This window comes from Salmo salar, chromosome 03 (genome assembly GCF_965601325.2).
Source record: "Salmo salar chromosome 03, fSalSal1, whole genome shotgun sequence".
In the NCBI taxonomy this organism is placed as follows: Eukaryota; Metazoa; Chordata; class Actinopteri; order Salmoniformes; family Salmonidae; genus Salmo; species Salmo salar.
Window position 1 is genome coordinate 73,087,961 of NC_138293.1, and position 16,660 is coordinate 73,104,620.

At 44.0% G+C, this 16,660-nt stretch overlaps 1 protein-coding gene across 4 annotated transcripts in view; it reads right to left on the reverse strand.

The window, feature by feature from the left end:
- LOC123741697 (RNA binding protein fox-1 homolog 3) overlaps positions 1-15,876 on the reverse strand; it is a 385,849-nt gene extending 369,973 nt beyond the window's left edge. For 2 of the 4 annotated variants that reach the window (XM_082971473.1, XM_082971472.1), the window contains exon 1: positions 15,469-15,875. The gene's annotated coding sequence lies outside the window, so the exon portion shown is untranslated. Of the gene's footprint in view, positions 1-15,468 lie in introns of all 4 variants that reach the window. The other 2 variants (XM_082971476.1, XM_082971477.1) reach the window with 2 other exon arrangements.
- Between the last annotated feature and the right edge of the window lie 784 nt (positions 15,877-16,660).

Here is a 16,660-nt window from a genome sequence, read left to right on the forward strand (position 1 = left end):
GAATTATTATACACCAAGGAAATTGACGTAGTGTAGGCCCCTCTGAAGGAGACAACCATTAGGAACTCCTCTGGGCAATAGAGATAATAAGCCTTACATTACAGTACTCAGCCGCTAGCAGCTCTAGACTGTCCACCATTTTCAACCTTCAGCCGCACAATTCATTCACTTGCTCTCTCGCTTTCACTCCAACTCTCTCTCTCTGGTCCATTCTTCCTCATACATTTGCAGTGGGGAGTATATTAAAGGCACATTGTGCTACACTATTATGCGTCTTCAGCGCTAGAACACACAGTATTGTGGGCTTCTCCATGGTAACAGAGATCAGAAGGCAAAGGTCAGGCTGGGAGAGAGCTGGTTGAGGTGTAGTTGTGCAGAGCTCGGCTAGCTAGCGGGCGGGGGTGGGTGGGTGGGCTGGGGGCGGTGGAAGCTAGGCTCCATGTGGGCCGGGCCGCCTTCCCTTCCCTCAGCGTGCTCATCATCTCCTGTCCTCCCTCTGCTAGCTCTGTGCAAGGTTATCCAGAGTCAATAAGCCTTCTGCAAAGGTTAAGGAGACCTATGAGGAAGATATTATGCAAACAGTCAACTCTGTGGAGCCGGCAGAACCACACATAACAGCCATAACAGGCTTTTGTTCATCTTCCATTCCAAAAGTGAATTATAGAGAAAAGTTTGGTTTCCCTCACTCTCCCAGGGTCAAATGACTTATGGTTTTATATGGTAGGATCTTTCTCTTAAAACATCTGACCTTCAGCACTGCTCAATTAAGCATAGTGAAATGAACCTGTTGTCAGTATTGTGATATTAAACATTTCTGCGTCCCGGTTTTGAACAAAGACATGTTGGCCACAATCTGATGCAATATCCTAGACAGGCTGAATGAGAATCATCAGACAATTACAACCGACCTATTCTATTTCACAACAAAACAATATACCAATGCTAATAATGTACCAACAGAACAATGGTAATAATGTATCAACAGAACAATGGTAATAATGTATCAACAGAACAATGGTAATAATGAATCAACAGAACTATGGTAATAATGTATCAATATAACAATGTTAATAATGTATGAACAGAACAATGGTAATAATGTATCAACAGAACAATGGTAATAATGTATCAACAGAACAATGGTAATAATGTATCAATAGAACAATGGTAATAATGTATCAACAGAACAATGGTAATAATGTATCAACAGAACAATGGTAATAATGTATCAACAGAACAATGGTAATAATGTATCAATATAGCAATGGTAATAATGTATCAATATAACAATGGTAATAATGTATCAACAGAACAATGGTAATAATGTATCAACAGAACAATGGTAATAATTTATCAATATAACAATGGTAATAATGTACCAACAGAACAATGGTAATAATGACACTAATACAGTTTTACCATAGTAAGAAAATGCTAGAAAACAAGGGGTATTCAAATGATTTATACAAAAATATAGAGGTGTAAATGTGCTGTAGGTAATTTATACTTATGAGCAAACCTGCTTATCCACTGCTTTGATAATAATTATGATTATAAATTCTATATTTAGGTATGTCAGTCTCAAGGCTGCTCCATATGTACACAGATGAGTTCTAGGACATGAGAGGAATGAAAAGCGTTGCAACATACACTCACTACTCCTAGCTATGAACAGTGAACAGTCCAATAGATGGACAAACAAAACTAAGACCAAGAGAGAATGAATTAAAGAAACTGTAGAGGTTAAGTGAAAGATGATCTGAGAAGAGGAGTGTTTAGTGAAGCCTCAAAGACAGTGAGTGAGTCTGAGTTAGGGACAGAGCAAAGAAGAGTGTTCCACAGCCTCAGGGCCACCAGCAACAAGGCTCCATCTCCTTCATTGTAGACAGAGGTTTGACTTGGGAGGGGAAAAGCCGTCAGTAAAACCACAGCAGATGAACAGTAGTTGGCAGCAGGATATTACCCAGAGAAGCTCCATGTTTGGTTGACCCTTAGCCTCCAAATCCCTCAATAATGAAATTATGTCAAATTATTTCTTCCAATTAAATTGAAATTCTAACACATTAACCTCTAAAGCAAGGATCTCAAGGTGCTATGCAGTGAGGCCGGGGTAAAACACACCAGGATCCTCCTCACACATATGCCACACACATCCTCCGTGGAGCGCTGCGCAGCAGGTTGCCAAAACAGAAGTGCTCGTCACTCTCCACCCACTCTTTTTCATAATACCCAATACAACAAAACAGCACACAGTATCGCAGGCAGCAAGCGCAACCAATCTGTGGTGAGGATCAAAAGGCAGACCTTCAAGGAGAATGAAATGCCCCAATTGATTGGCTGCGCTGCTTTGGTCCACCCACGCAGTGATTCTCCAATCGATACCTGGGAGATAAGCAGCCATCAGCGGCCGACATTGGTGATGTACAACCAGCACGTCTGCATGATGGCAGGTCAGACAACCTCTCTGCCTTGTTCACACAACATTCACAGCGTTTCAGCCTGAGGAAGGACAATGAGGGCAAAGCCATGTGTCCTTAGCAGAAACACACCAGCAGTAACGGAAGGTTAGCTATGTGTTGTGTGTTTCTTCCTCCGCATTACGTCGGCATGGAGGAACCAGTGGACATCTAAGGTTTGTAGCCCAGAGGGACACAGTGGTTCAATCACAGAACACACCAGACAGAGTGGATCAGGGATCTAACCTAGGTACTAGGAGACATAGCTGGTCCTTGTCCTTTTATTCATCTCAGTCATCTCCCACATATTATCCTCCTCTTTTGATGGTGCGATAGTGTAGCTGCTTACGGGCTAATCAGCTGGTTTTATCTAGTCAGGGCGACTGTCTCACCAGCTTCTAGAGGACAAAGACTCACAAGTTAATTACTCACCGTAGGCCAGGGGTTAAAGGGTTCAAGCTTTAGAAGGTGAGAGCAAAGCGCAGCGACACTGCAACAAGGATAAATTACCCAAAAAGTAACCGCTGTTATCGCTCTGTCTGTTTTCAAAAGACAATAATGAAATAAATAAAGGAAAAAAATGTCTGGGAGAAAATGAAATGATAGCGTGGCGGTGTTTTGTGAAATTGTGCTGTCAAACGTTTTTCCTTTCTAATTTCCTGGAGCGAAAATGATGGAGCATGTGTGCTGACAGCTGAATGAGAGAAAAAAAGACTGCCTATTTTTTCACCTCACAAACATTTTTAAGCGACATTTCTAAATATAATAATATAACAATTATTCCATGTGAAATGACAATTGACAGATAGAGTGACCTTGTGTCAGTAAAATGTTTAGCCATGGACATTTATTGACATGTCAAGGATGACAAGTGCAGTACAACAAGTGCAGACCGCATTCACATACTGTTAACTAGGCAACAAACCTGGTTAACAGGTTTGCTGCCTATTGTCCCTTTGCTAGGGCCTACAGATATAGGATCTTAATTTGATCACCCTGTTGCAGGAAATCTAAAACTTGTAGTGTCATTGAGGTTTAAAAAGGCTGCTGAAGTTTGTAATTTCCACTTTGAAATTTCAGACTTGATTTTCCCTTACGAAAAATGTATCAACCCCTACAAAAATGCCCATTAATTATAATCCACATAATAATTCACATTTCCTGTTGCTGCAGGATTATTTTCCTGCTGTAGCAAACTGTCTCATTAAGATCCTACATCTGTACATCTGTTTTACTCTCCCAAATGCTTATTGAAATAAGTAATGGTATTTCAACAACGATTTTATGAAAAGAGCAGTGTGATGTCTTGTCATTTGGATTATACTCAGTCTCTCGAATGATTAAAGACAGGATATTCTCAAGAAAATGGACTAATACACTGCATTCTATCTAGAAATTCAAATCTATATCAGTACATGCTTCCTACACCGATAACCAAATGAGGTCGTTCCAGAGATCTTACCTATCAAACATAATAATATTAATAGTACACTGAATACAAATAAATACTGTATGTTTACATACTGTACATCACAATTACCACTATAGAAACCATATTCCCTGACATTTCTGAGTTGCAGCTAGTGAATTGTTCTGAAGTCCCTGGGATATTGTGTTTGTTATGTCCCTGTGTAGGGAGGCCTCATAGGGAGAAGTGGAGATGGCTGTGTGGAGCCCTGGTGTGATGGAACAGACCCGGTAGCGTCCCGGCAGCTCCCCAGCAGAGCTGTCACTTCCCTCCCCTGTTACAGGTGCTCCACACAAGGGAACTGGCAGCCCTGACGGACGCCTCCTCCCAAGGATTTATGGGAAATGACAGCTCCAGCTAAATAAAGCCAGAGAGTGGCGAGGGAGGGAAGGACACAGAACTTCCAAACGACCAGCACACAGGGGCTGACACTATCTGGAATTTATTTCCCAAGCTCTGACTGGCAATTTAGTTCCAAAATGTGCTATTGGTACTATAGGCCTTAGAAACAGAGCAGAGTGGAGCTCCCAGCCCCGGCCTTCTTCTACACGCCTCTGTGTTAGTGGGTAGTGGTCTACCAGGTATTTTTTCCTCTGTGTTTGTGGGTAATGGTCTACCAGGTATTTTTTACCTCTGTGTTAGTGGGTAGTGGTCTACCAGGTATTTTTTCCTCTGTATTAGTGGGTAATGGTCTACCAGGTCTTTTTTCCTCTGTGTTTGTGGGTAATGGTCTACCAGGTATTTTTTACCTCTGTGTTAGTGGGTAGTGGTCTACCAGGTCTTTTTTACCTCTGTGTTAGTGGGTAATGGTCTACCAGGTCTTTTGTCCTCTGTGTTTGTGGGTAATGGTCTACCAGGTATTTTTTTCCTCTGTGTTAGTGGGTAGTGGTCTACCAGGTCTTTTTTTCCTCTGTGTTAGTGGGTAGTGGTCTACCAGGTCTTTTTTTCCTCTGTGTTTGTGGGTAATGGTCTACCAGGTTTTTCTGCTTGCGAAAATCACATTTGCTACATGGCTGACTCTCAATGAATTATTTCACATTTCACTTACTTACCTTTTTAAAGGTTAATCTATTCTACATCAATAACGTCAAAGGAACATTTCACAGCTACAAATGAACGGTCCCCCTTCTTCTAACTAACTCTAAAGGCGTGGAGCATTGGGGTGCTTAAAAACTCAATTTCAAACTTCATAACTTAACCATTCTGCAGCATATCTGAATGCACACGGATCGCCAGGCGACTGATTTTCTTTGCATTTAAATATGGACTATTTTTAATTGAGCAGAAACTGCTGTGTAAAACAGTGCTGAACTAATACTGGGGCTGAAATATCATTACACTGATGGAAGCCGGCCTCTATGACTTTTATTGGCAGCATGCAGAATAAATGTTCAATCCAGACACATCCATGACTGCAGAGGTAGAGTAATCGACTTTTCGGACAAAATGGTGTGGAAAATGACGTGTTATGCCTAAATCCAACCTGGTGCACAAATGGACACAGTATCAGTCAGATGCACACCAGCATTGACATTTTCACAAATGTGATTGGGCAAATGATACTGGAGGACTGATGTGCTGGACCAGAGCTTCAGATGAAAATGACCATTTTCAACCAGTTCCAAAAATGTCTGCACATTTTGTTCTGTCTAAATAAAATGATGGTTCGGGTCCAAAATGTTGCTGCATGATATACTCGCATTATCTTCCCACACACACACACACATCAATAATCCCACGGGAATTGGAAATTCAACATGATACATGCAAATCAAGTAAGATTTAAGAAGAAGTGAAATTGAAAATCTAGAGATTTAACACACATTTCTGAATACAAGAAACGTGAATATTAATGATGTATGAATACGAAAAATAGAGTGCTCCCCCTATTCTAAATGTAATGTACAAGTATAGCATACTGTACATTTCTGTATTAGTGATGCAGAAGTTTGGCCACAGACATTTAGAATTCTCTCCCAAGGAACAGCAGCTCGCCTCGGTCCTTTTTCCAAACAGATATCCCGGCGTATTGACAGGGTTGTAATGTTGCCGGCGCGCGGGGGAGCGGCGCTCTCTCAGTGTTTTTCAATTTGAGAATACACAGTGCTGGTAAACTATTTCTGGAAAATGTATTCTGATAAATTCTAAATCAATTATATTTAATGACCACTAAAATGCTATGAAAACCATAGAATGTTAAACAAAAGAAATAGTGTATGTATAGCAGCCCAGATGTAAATGGTAGTTTCTTCCCCGTCTTTTTTCTGGCAGTGGTGAGAAGGATGAAGAACTGTAAGCTATGTGTGTGCACTGCGGAAGCCTGTCAGAGGCGTGACCACTTTGGCCAATCAGAACATTGAAAAAGAATCACTAGCAGTTCCTATCATAAACACCATGAGAAGCCGCCTGTTCACAGCCACGAGCTTTAAAGGCACGTCCACAGCAGACCAGGCAGGCCAGAGCCTCTTCCTCTGGGATTCGGGGAAGAAGACATTTGCATCCTGTGCCAATTCTTCTCCCTCCTGTGCACCTCCACCATCAATGGCTTTGGGGACATTGTTCACAGTAGGGGAGAACATGTGTCACGCAAGCTGAGACCACTGCTTACGGGACAAATCGCAATTTACTGGGGGGAGGGGTGGTCCAAAATTGTCACACTTTGTTTTTGCTGTGGGGATGGTTGTGTGTTTTTTTATTGGGGACAAGGGAGCGTAGTGAGGTAATGAGGTAGTTTTCCTTGGTTTACATTCACTCTTTTGCAGGTTTTACTATATAATGTCTTCCATCCTAGCCACATTTCCTCATGTGCTTGCATCCGCATACCCTATATCAGGTGTTTAGGTACTTCCCTTATGCACTACACTTTTCTGTGCGCTAACTTTTACTATACCGCAGGTCAGTATAGTCTACCATTCTAAGTGTCTATCCTGCCCCCTATCCACCATTCATAGTAACAATTGTAGGTGGATCATTTTTCCAGATCTGCAATAGTCTAACTATACTGAACGAAACATGTAAAGTGTTGGTCCCATGTTTCATGAGCTGAAAAAAAGATCCCAGAGATGTTCCGTATGCACAAAAAGCATATTTCTCTAAAATGTTGAGCACAAATTTGTTTACATCCCTGTTAGTGAGCATAATGCATCCATTTATGTTTGTAATAAAGCCCTTTTGTGTGAAAAAAAATCTTTCTGATTGGCTGGGCCAGGCTCCCCAACGGGTGGGTGGGCCGAAATTCATAGATTAGGGCCTAATGAATATATTTCAATTGACTGATTTCCTTATATGAACTGTAACTCAGTTAAATCTTTGAAATTGAATGTTGCTTCTATGTTTTTTTAGTATAGAATTATATTATCTAGAATTGTGTATTCTATAGGCTACATCTGTCGGTAAGGAAATTATGACATCATTTACATTTTGAGCTCCCTCACCTAAAAAATAGCACTACACCACTGCGTATTGATTGGCTAATGTAGTGACCTATTAAAGCCGGGCAAGCTGCTTCCCCAGTGCGAAGCCAAAAGGGCGCAGACCAATAAACTAATATTAATCATCACAATAGGACACAGTTAAACATTGATTACGTAAAGGACCTTTCACTGGGTGTCTCAACTCTGACTCCAGACTAATATCAGTTCAGTGATCCCCCTGCTCCCCAACACTCTCTTCCCTGTCATATTCGTTCAGTGATCCCCCTGCTCCCCAACACTCTTCCCTGTCATATTCGTTCAGTGATCCCCCTGCTCCCCAACACTCTCTTCCCTGTCATATTCGTTCAGTGATCCCCCTGCTCCCCAACACTCTCTTCCCTGTCATATTCGTTCAGTGATCCCCCTGCTCCCCAACACTCTTCCCTGTCATATTCGTTCAGTGATCCCCCTGCTCCCCAACACTCTCTTCCCTGTCATATTCGTTCAGTGATCCCCCTGCTCCCCAACACTCTCTTCCCTGTCATATTCGTTCAGTGATCCACCTGCTCCCCAACACTCTCTTCCCTGTCATATTCGTTCAGTGATCCCCCTGCTCCCCAACACTCTTCCCTGTCATATTCGTTCAGTGATCCCCCTGCTCCCCAACACTCTTCCCTGTCATATTCGTTCAGTGATCCCCCTGCTCCCCAACACTCTCTTCCCTGTCATATTCGTTCAGTGATCCACCTGCTCCCCAACACTCTCTTCCCTGTCATATTCGTTCAGTGATCCACCTGCTCCCCAACACTCTCTTCCCTGTCATATTCGTTCAGTGATCCCCCTGCTCCCCAACACTCTTCCCTGTCATATTCGTTCAGTGATCCCCCTGCTCCCCAACACTCTTCCCTGTCATATTCGTTCAGTGATCCCCCTGCTCCCCAACACTCTCTTCCCTGTCATATTCGTTCAGTGATCCTCCTGCTCCCCAACACTCTCTTCCCTGTCATATTCGTTCAGTGATCCCCCTGCTCCCCAACACTCTCTTCCCTGTCATATTCGTTCAGTGATCCCCCTGCTCCCCAACACTCTTCCCTGTCATATTCGCTATCTCTATATCTTCCAGCCGCAGCCTGGAGGAACACCACACAGTCTCACACACACACACACACACACACACACACACACACACACACACACACACACACACACACACACACACACACACACACACACACACACACACACACACACACACACACACACACACACACACACACACACACACACACACACACACACACAGCCACCAGGTGGATCAAGCGCATGGTCACTCTGTAGTGAGCCAAGCTCTTTCCTCATTAGGCCGCGTGCTCGCCACTCTCCAAAATAAAACACTCTAATCACTGTCACCAGACCTCAGCAGAAAAACACATAATTAATGTTGTGCCCTGCCTCAATCGGCTCCAATGCTAAACAGCTTTTTTTATTACTCGTGTGTGTGTGTGTGTGTGTGTGTGTGTGTGTGTGTGTGTGTGTGTGTGTGTACATGCGTGCACGTGTGTGTGTATGTTTGTAGTCTGTCAATGCAGAAGACACCCTAGGGACCGGAGATTCTCAAGCCATCCCCCCCCCACCCCCCCCTCCCAAACACACACACACACACACACACACACACACACACACACACACACACACACACACACACACACACACACACACACACACACACACACACACACACACACACACACACACACACACACACACACACACACACACACACACAAATCCAACATCAAAACGACCTGCTGGTAAAATGTGTCTTTCCCCAGTCTACAATAAGATAACAGAAAAGCGCTTTGGTTCCTTTTGTTTCTGTTGTGGTGTCTCCCTCTGTTGTGGTATCTCCCTCTGTTGTTACTGTTGTGGTATCTCCCTCTGTTGTTACTGTTGTGGTATCTCCCTCTGTTGTTAGTGTTGTGGTATCTCCCTCTGTTGTTTCTGTTGTGGTATCTCCCTCTGTTGTTTCTGTTGTGGTATCTCCCTCTGTTGTTTCTGTTGTGGTATCTCCCTCTGTTGTTACTGTTGTGGTATCCCCCTCTGTTGTTTCTGTTGTGGTGTCTCCCTCTGTTGTGGTGTCTCCCTCTGTTGTGGTATCTCCCTCTGTTGTTTCTGTTGTGGTATCCCCCTCTGTTGTTACTGTTGTGGTATCTCCCTCTGTTGTGGTGATCTCCCTCTGTTGTTTCTGTTGTGGTATCTCCCTCTGTTGTTTCTGTTGTGGTATCTCCCTCTGTTGTGGTGTCTCCCTCTGTTGTTTCTGTTGTGGTATCTCCCTCTGTTGTTTCTGTTGTGGTATCTCCCTCTGTTGTTACTGTTGTGGTATCTCCCTCTGTTGTGGTATCTCCCTCTGTTGTTACTGTTGTGGTATCTCCCTCTGTTGTGGTATCTCCCTCTGTTGTGGTATCTCCCTCTGTTGTGGTGTCTCCCTCTGTTGTGGTATCTCCCTCTGTTGTGGTATCTCCCTCTGTTGTGGTTCTCCCTCTGTTGTGGTATCTCCCTCTGTTGTGGTATCTCCCTCTGTTGTGGTGTCTCCCTCTGTTGTGGTGTCTCCCTCTGTTGTGGTGTCTCCCTCTGTTGTGGTATCTCCCTCTGTTGTGGTGTCTCCCTCTGTTGTGGTGTCTCCCTCTGTTGTGGTGTCTCCCTCTGTTGTGGTATCTCCCTCTGTTGTGGTGTCTCCCTCTGTTGTGGTATCTCCCTCTGTTGTGGTATCTCCCTCTGTTGTGGTATCTCCCTCTGTTGTGGTATCTCCCTCTGTTGTTTCTGTTGTGGTATCTCCCTCTGTTGTTTCTGTTGTGGTGTCTCCCTCTGTTGTGGTATCTCCCTCTGTTGTGGTATCTCCCTCTGTTGTGGTGTCTCCCTCTGTTGTGGTGTCTCCCTCTGTTGTGGTATCTCCCTCTGTTGTGGTGTCTCCCTCTGTTGTGGTATCTCCCTCTGTTGTTTCTGTTGTGGTATCTCCCTCTGTTGTTTCTGTTGTGGTATCTCCCTCTGTTGTTACTGTTGTGGTGTCTCCCTCTGTTGTTTCTGTTGTGGTATCTCCCTCTGTTGTTTCTGTTGTGGTGTCTCCCTCTGTTGTTTCTGTTGTGGTATCTCCCTCTGTTGTTTCTGTTGTGGTGTCTCCCTCTGTTGTTTCTGTTGTGGTATCTCCCTCTGTTGTTACTGTTGTGGTATCCCCCTCTGTTGTTTCTGTTGTGGTGTCTCCCTCTGTTGTTTCTGTTGTGGTATCTCCCTCTGTTGTTACTGTTGTGGTATCTCCCTCTGTTGTTTCTGTTGTGGTATCCCCCTCTGTTGTTTCTGTTGTGGTGTCTCCCTCTGTTGTTTCTGTTGTGGTATCTCCCTCTGTTGTTTCTGTTGTGGTATCTCCCTCTGTTGTTTCTGTTGTGGTATCTCCCTCTGTTGTTTCTGTTGTGGTATCTCCCTCTGTTGTTACTGTTGTGGTATCCCCCTCTGTTGTTTCTGTTGTGGTGTCTCCCTCTGTTGTTTCTGTTGTGGTATCCCCCTCTGTTGTTTCTGTTGTGGTATCCCCCTCTGTTGTTTCTGTTGTGGTATCTCCCTCTGTTGTTTCTGTTGTGGTATCTCCCTCTGTTGTTTCTGTTGTGGTATCTCCCTCTGTTGTTTCTGTTGTGGTATCTCCCTCTGTTGTTACTGTTGTGGTATCTCCCTCTGTTGTTTCTGTTGTGGTATCCCCCTCTGTTGTTTCTGTTGTGGTATCTCCCTCTGTTGTTACTGTTGTGGTATCCCCCTCTGTTGTTTCTGTTGTGGTGTCTCCCTCTGTTGTGGTATCTCCCTCTGTTGTTAGTGTTGTGGTATCCCCCTCTGTTGTTTCTGTTGTGGTGTCTCCCTCTGTTGTGGTATCTCCCTCTGTTGTTTCTGTTGTGGTATCTCCCTCTGTTGTTACTGTTGTGGTATCTCCCTCTGTTGTTACTGTTGTGGTATCTCCCTCTGTTGTTACTGTTGTGGTGTCTCCCTCTGTTGTTTCTGTTGTGGTATCTCCCTCTGTTGTTACTGTTGTGGTATCTCCCTCTGTTGTTACTGTTGTGGTATCTCCCTCTGTTGTTAGTGTTGTGATATCCCCCTCTGTTGTTACTGTTGTGATATCTCCCTCTGTTGTTACTGTTGTGGTATCTCCCTCTGTTGTTACTGTTGTGGTATCTCCCTCTGTTGTTGGGTCTGTTTTGTGGCGATGAGTGTCTGCCCGCTCTCACCTGAGGATCACCCTATTATTTCTCCTTCCCCACTTTATTAACTGGAATGGACTGCTCTATCGCAGAGAAGATTTATTTAGGTTTTTTTCCTAAAGGCAGTTATTAATATCATAAATATTTGATGCTACTTTGTGTGACCCTGGAGAGACTGACAATGAAAGGGGAAGGCGAGGTATGAAGGTTAACGCTGGGGGACAGGCTGATTAAATGTATACCGGGTGGCTGGGCCCACAAAACCCCACGCAGGGCCCGTTAAACTTTCTAATGAAATGGACTAAATAAACAATGTAGTCATAGAGCATGTTTACGACAGAGCCCGGGAAGACTTTGGGGCATGTTCCTGCCTACATTGAAGTTGTTCTGTGAGATAGAACTAATTCTGTTCCCTCCTGATAAGCGACCTCCAAAATGTTGCAAATGAAGTTGTATGGTAATGCTTTTCATTTCCTCAGTGGCTCCCTGCCCTATAATTAGCATATTATTCACAGAGGTCTGCAGAGAAACTACCTTTCAAAGCTCTGTTAAGGAAACAACTCAATTCTGTTTTTGTTGTCTTATGGCAGTGGAAAATAACAATTTCCTTCGGTTTCTGTTTACCATATTGCTTTGTTGCAGAAAGTGTGTAAACCATACATCTTGTCTGGGCGAGACTAATATACCATCTTAACCAAAATGTCAAACATAACATTCAAATATTTATTATGGAACCTAAAAGTAACACTAGTGAACCAACCTTACTATACAATGATTCTCAGAGAGAGAAAACCGAGTGGTAAATTAACTAAATCAAGCTAGCACATATTTGCAAAACATGTAGGCCTAACAGCAATCCCCAGCAGCTTATACTTATACCGTAAGAAGTTGGCATATGTGGAGATACCGTTGCCCGCTTATTAAAAGTTTTGTAATTGCTGATACCCAATACCCAAAGGTCTGCTTGAGAATTCTGAAAATAAATGGAAAGCTCAAGGAGCAGAGCAGAACCCTTCTGAGTGAGTAATAATTCAATCAGCACATCTGAATGTTTAAACGAGTCAAGAATGCAACATTTATGTACCCCGTGAATATACTTTCCCTTACATCCAGCCATGGTTGAATACTTCTAGCCAATGATTTGAGGCCGACATATCTAGTTTGACTGTGCCGTGGTCTAAAACGCTCCCTCAACCAACGCTCCTCATGCATGAAGTGTAATTAAGCCTAGAGAGAGTGAAAAGACTACCACAGCCATACCCAATATGATTGGTACCGGTTACCAGTGATCTAATCACTACTATAAACTGGGTGGTTCGAGCCCTGAATGCTGATTGGCTGACAGCCGTGGTATATCAGTCCGTATACCACGGGTATGGCAAAACTGCTCTAATTACGTTGGTAACGAGTTAATAATAGCAATAAGACACCTCTGGGGTTTGTGGTATATGCCAATATATCACGGCTAAGGGCTGTGTCCAGGCGATGCGTCGTGCCTAAGAACAGCCCTTAGCCGTGGTATATTGGCCATATACCACACCCCCTCGTGCCTTATTGCTTAAATGGAAGATGCTGCTAGAACACATAAATAATACACAGAGAATGGCATTCACTTAAAAATTGGCTTTTTCCTTTAACCGGCCTTTCAAAGAGCTTTAATAACAGCTCAAGTTATGAAAATGATGTCCCAAGGCTGAAGAAGGAATACATAATAGCTTTCTTTTTGATAGTCTGTCTGCTTATAAGAATGTTGATGTATGCAACTAAATGTTTTCCAGCACATAGAGCAATTTGCTTTCTATAAACATCTTCCTCTAAGAAAATAATGAGGGAGAAAAGAAATGGGAAAAATGCCTTAGTGTTACCAGGAACATTACCAACTTCTCAGTAATATAACTTATGAATTGTGCATGAAAGCTGCAGGCAAATTCCAAAATGAAAGTTATATTAATTGAGAAAGCTTAAATGACTCTCTTGTCGGGAGGTATTTTTGGGCAGTCTCTTGGTGTTCTGAATATCATACTGTACCTCTGAGGATGTCTCAGGTAACTTTCTTTGGGTTTTCAGAGGCAGAGCTCTGGTGGCTGTGTTATGTAGGCCACTCAGACGTTAGGGCCTTTGATAGGTATTGATCCTACGCCCTCCTTGTCACATAAGTGGGAGGTAAAGTGGGGCCTTGCAAGAACAAAGCACACACTGAGGAAGAGATGTTGTTGTTGTTTTTTCTAAAAGAGGATGCTTCTGTGAAGTTTACCAAAAACACTGGGTTCAGGCCTTTTTTCAGGACATGCTGAAAAGGGAAGTGAGTCTCTCTCTCTCTCTCTCTCTCTCTCTCTCTCTCTCTCTCTCTCGCTCTGTCCTTGGAGTCATCGATCTCTGATCTCTCAGTTCTTTCCCTGTATGCATTCTTTCTGGGAGAGTTCATTACATGCCAAACATGTGCATGACATCTAAGTGCTCTCTCACAGTCAAATGATTCTGGGATTAGTTGACACTTCTAGGATTAGTTGACACTTTCTATGCCATGTGAAATGTAAACCGTTTTGAGTCTATGGTTAAATGTAGATTTCCTCAACAACATGTAAAGACCTAACCTGGTCATGTGTGTCAATACAACACACCTATTCTACATCAGTTAGTTTACATTCTCAAGATCTTAGAAGAGGACCATTAAATATAGATTCATTATAATCCTGTAACAGGATACTGTAGTCCAACCTAAACACATTTTGGACAGAGAATACATGCATGGGCCCATGGTACACACAAACTTTAAACTGTCAATGGGAATTCCAGTTCTTGTCCCTTTTGTTAAAGCTGGAGTAGAAAAGCCCGGGCATAACACCTTAACACATGTGATGTAAACTGTAAGCTGTTCCCCATCCCAAGCATGCTCCTGTGAGTCAGACTGTGGCATTAGGGCCAATTGGATGTGTTTAAAGGAGAGTAGGGCTGTAGACACCACGCCTGTCTCTCCCCTGCCTGCATTACCACTGGAGCTGATGACAAGTGCAGAGCAGCCTTGTTGTGTCTTTAATACAGCAGGAGTATTCTCCAGGGGAAATGCAATCTGTGTCCTCCGAACGGCATTACCCCGCGTGTCAGCCGCTATCACATTATACTCACCCTGCTCCAAATGGGAGAAGGAAATAGGAAATCGCCTCAGCCAGAAATGAACCAGAAGCATAATCAAAAAACCGTGTGTCACATCAGTACAGATCTGCACCCAGCCCAGACATCCCCTAGCTGAGCACTAAACAATAAGCAGTGGAATTGCTTGGGATTCTTCAGCGGTTGAAAGAATGTACGCCCATTTTTTCACCCCTAGGCATCTATTGGCTTATACCAGCTTAGACGTTTAAGATATGAGATAAAAGGGGTCTGCTACCCTGATGTGTTTTTCACCATGCCATTATTGCCAATAGAAGGAGACAGCAAGAGCAGAGAAATCCCCAAAGCATTAGAGAGACATTGAACACAGTGTCTGACCTCAGTTTCTAACATTATTAAAGATCTGTCAAAATACTCTCACCACTATTGCTGGAATCATCCAAGCTAAAAGAATCCTGTTCCATATGTATCATCACATGTATGACAGTGAGTCAGAGAATAGTGTAGATAGTATAAAGAGTGCAAGTATCAATATTGTATACAGTGATACAGTAAAAGTATGCTATACAAATACATCTAAGGCACATACTAACACTCAATTCCACATACACACACTCCTACACTTCCCTTACTAAAATAGTCTGCCTGAGACAAAGGCACAGCACATAAGAGGATCATGTTAGGTAGCTATGTATGTGTTTGTGTGTGTGTGTGTGTGTGTGTGTGTGTGTGTGTGTCAGCGTTAAGTCCCTGTGACTGAGAGGTGAAAGGACTGTTGTACTCACAGTTGTGCTCGTTTCCCTGCGGTCTGTCGGCTTGTCAGAGTTTCATCCTCTCAGCGGTCTGGCTATCCCTGGGCTGGGCAGGGGGCTTTCTGTTCCTCTGCTCTGGACGAGGTGTGGTAGAGAGACTTAGCTACAGACAGAGAGAGAGATAGAGAGCAAAGGAATGAATGCGAGAGAGAGAATCAGAGGGAGAGAGAGAGAGAGAGACAGAGAGTGAGGGGTGTCCTGCGATTGGCCCGTCAGTCCGGGAGAGGGAGCGTTGGTCTCAGTGGTGTCAGAGTCACGAGCGATGAGTCTGTTTGCTCCTATTTAAGAGGCAGTACAGTCAGCCGCTGCATGGATTCCAACAGCACACACTGCTAACGTAGGCACGCTCACTGGCTGCTGCTCACACGCTGCATCCACATCACAGTCAGGGACAGAGAGAGGGAGGGAGGGAGATAAATAAGAAGAGGTGGAGAAATGAGGGGGGAAGTGATAAAGGGAGGCAGACAGATACAGAGGGCCGATGACAGCTTCAAGCTGAAGCTTCTCCTTGGCTTCTCATCAATGACAGGTACTGTACAACAACAGAGAGAAAGAGAGAGAGAGAGAGAGAGAGAGAGAGAGAGAGAGAGAGAGAGAGGTAGGTATCCCCCATCCCTCCACACCACCCTCAGCTCCAAAACACACACACATACATAAACACACACAAAAATGATTGTGCACACGCAGACCCAGACACACACACACACACACACACACACACACACACACACACACACACACACACACACACACACACACACACACACACACAGAGAGAGAGAATATTCACACAAGCACACAAATCACTCCTCCCCCAACCCCATCTCAATTACCATAGCCCTGGCTGGCAGATGTATGGGAGTTGTCAGCTCTCAAGCTCGGCTCGGGGAGAGATGTGGTTCTAACTTATCTCATCTTATTTAACTGGGCAGTAATCAGAAAACGGTGGCAAGCTCATTTAGAGTCGGGTTGGCTGTGCAGCGCTGGGGGTGGCGGGGCCACGGACACAGACAGAGGCAAATGGCAATTATCACATCCCAAGTCACAGAACAGCGCCCCACAGGTTCCATTAAGGCCATTAGCACTGGGGGCCAACACTGAAACTGATCCCAGGCCTGTAGGATAGATAGGGCAGCAGCGTCTGTGAGAGGAGGCAGTGTGCACT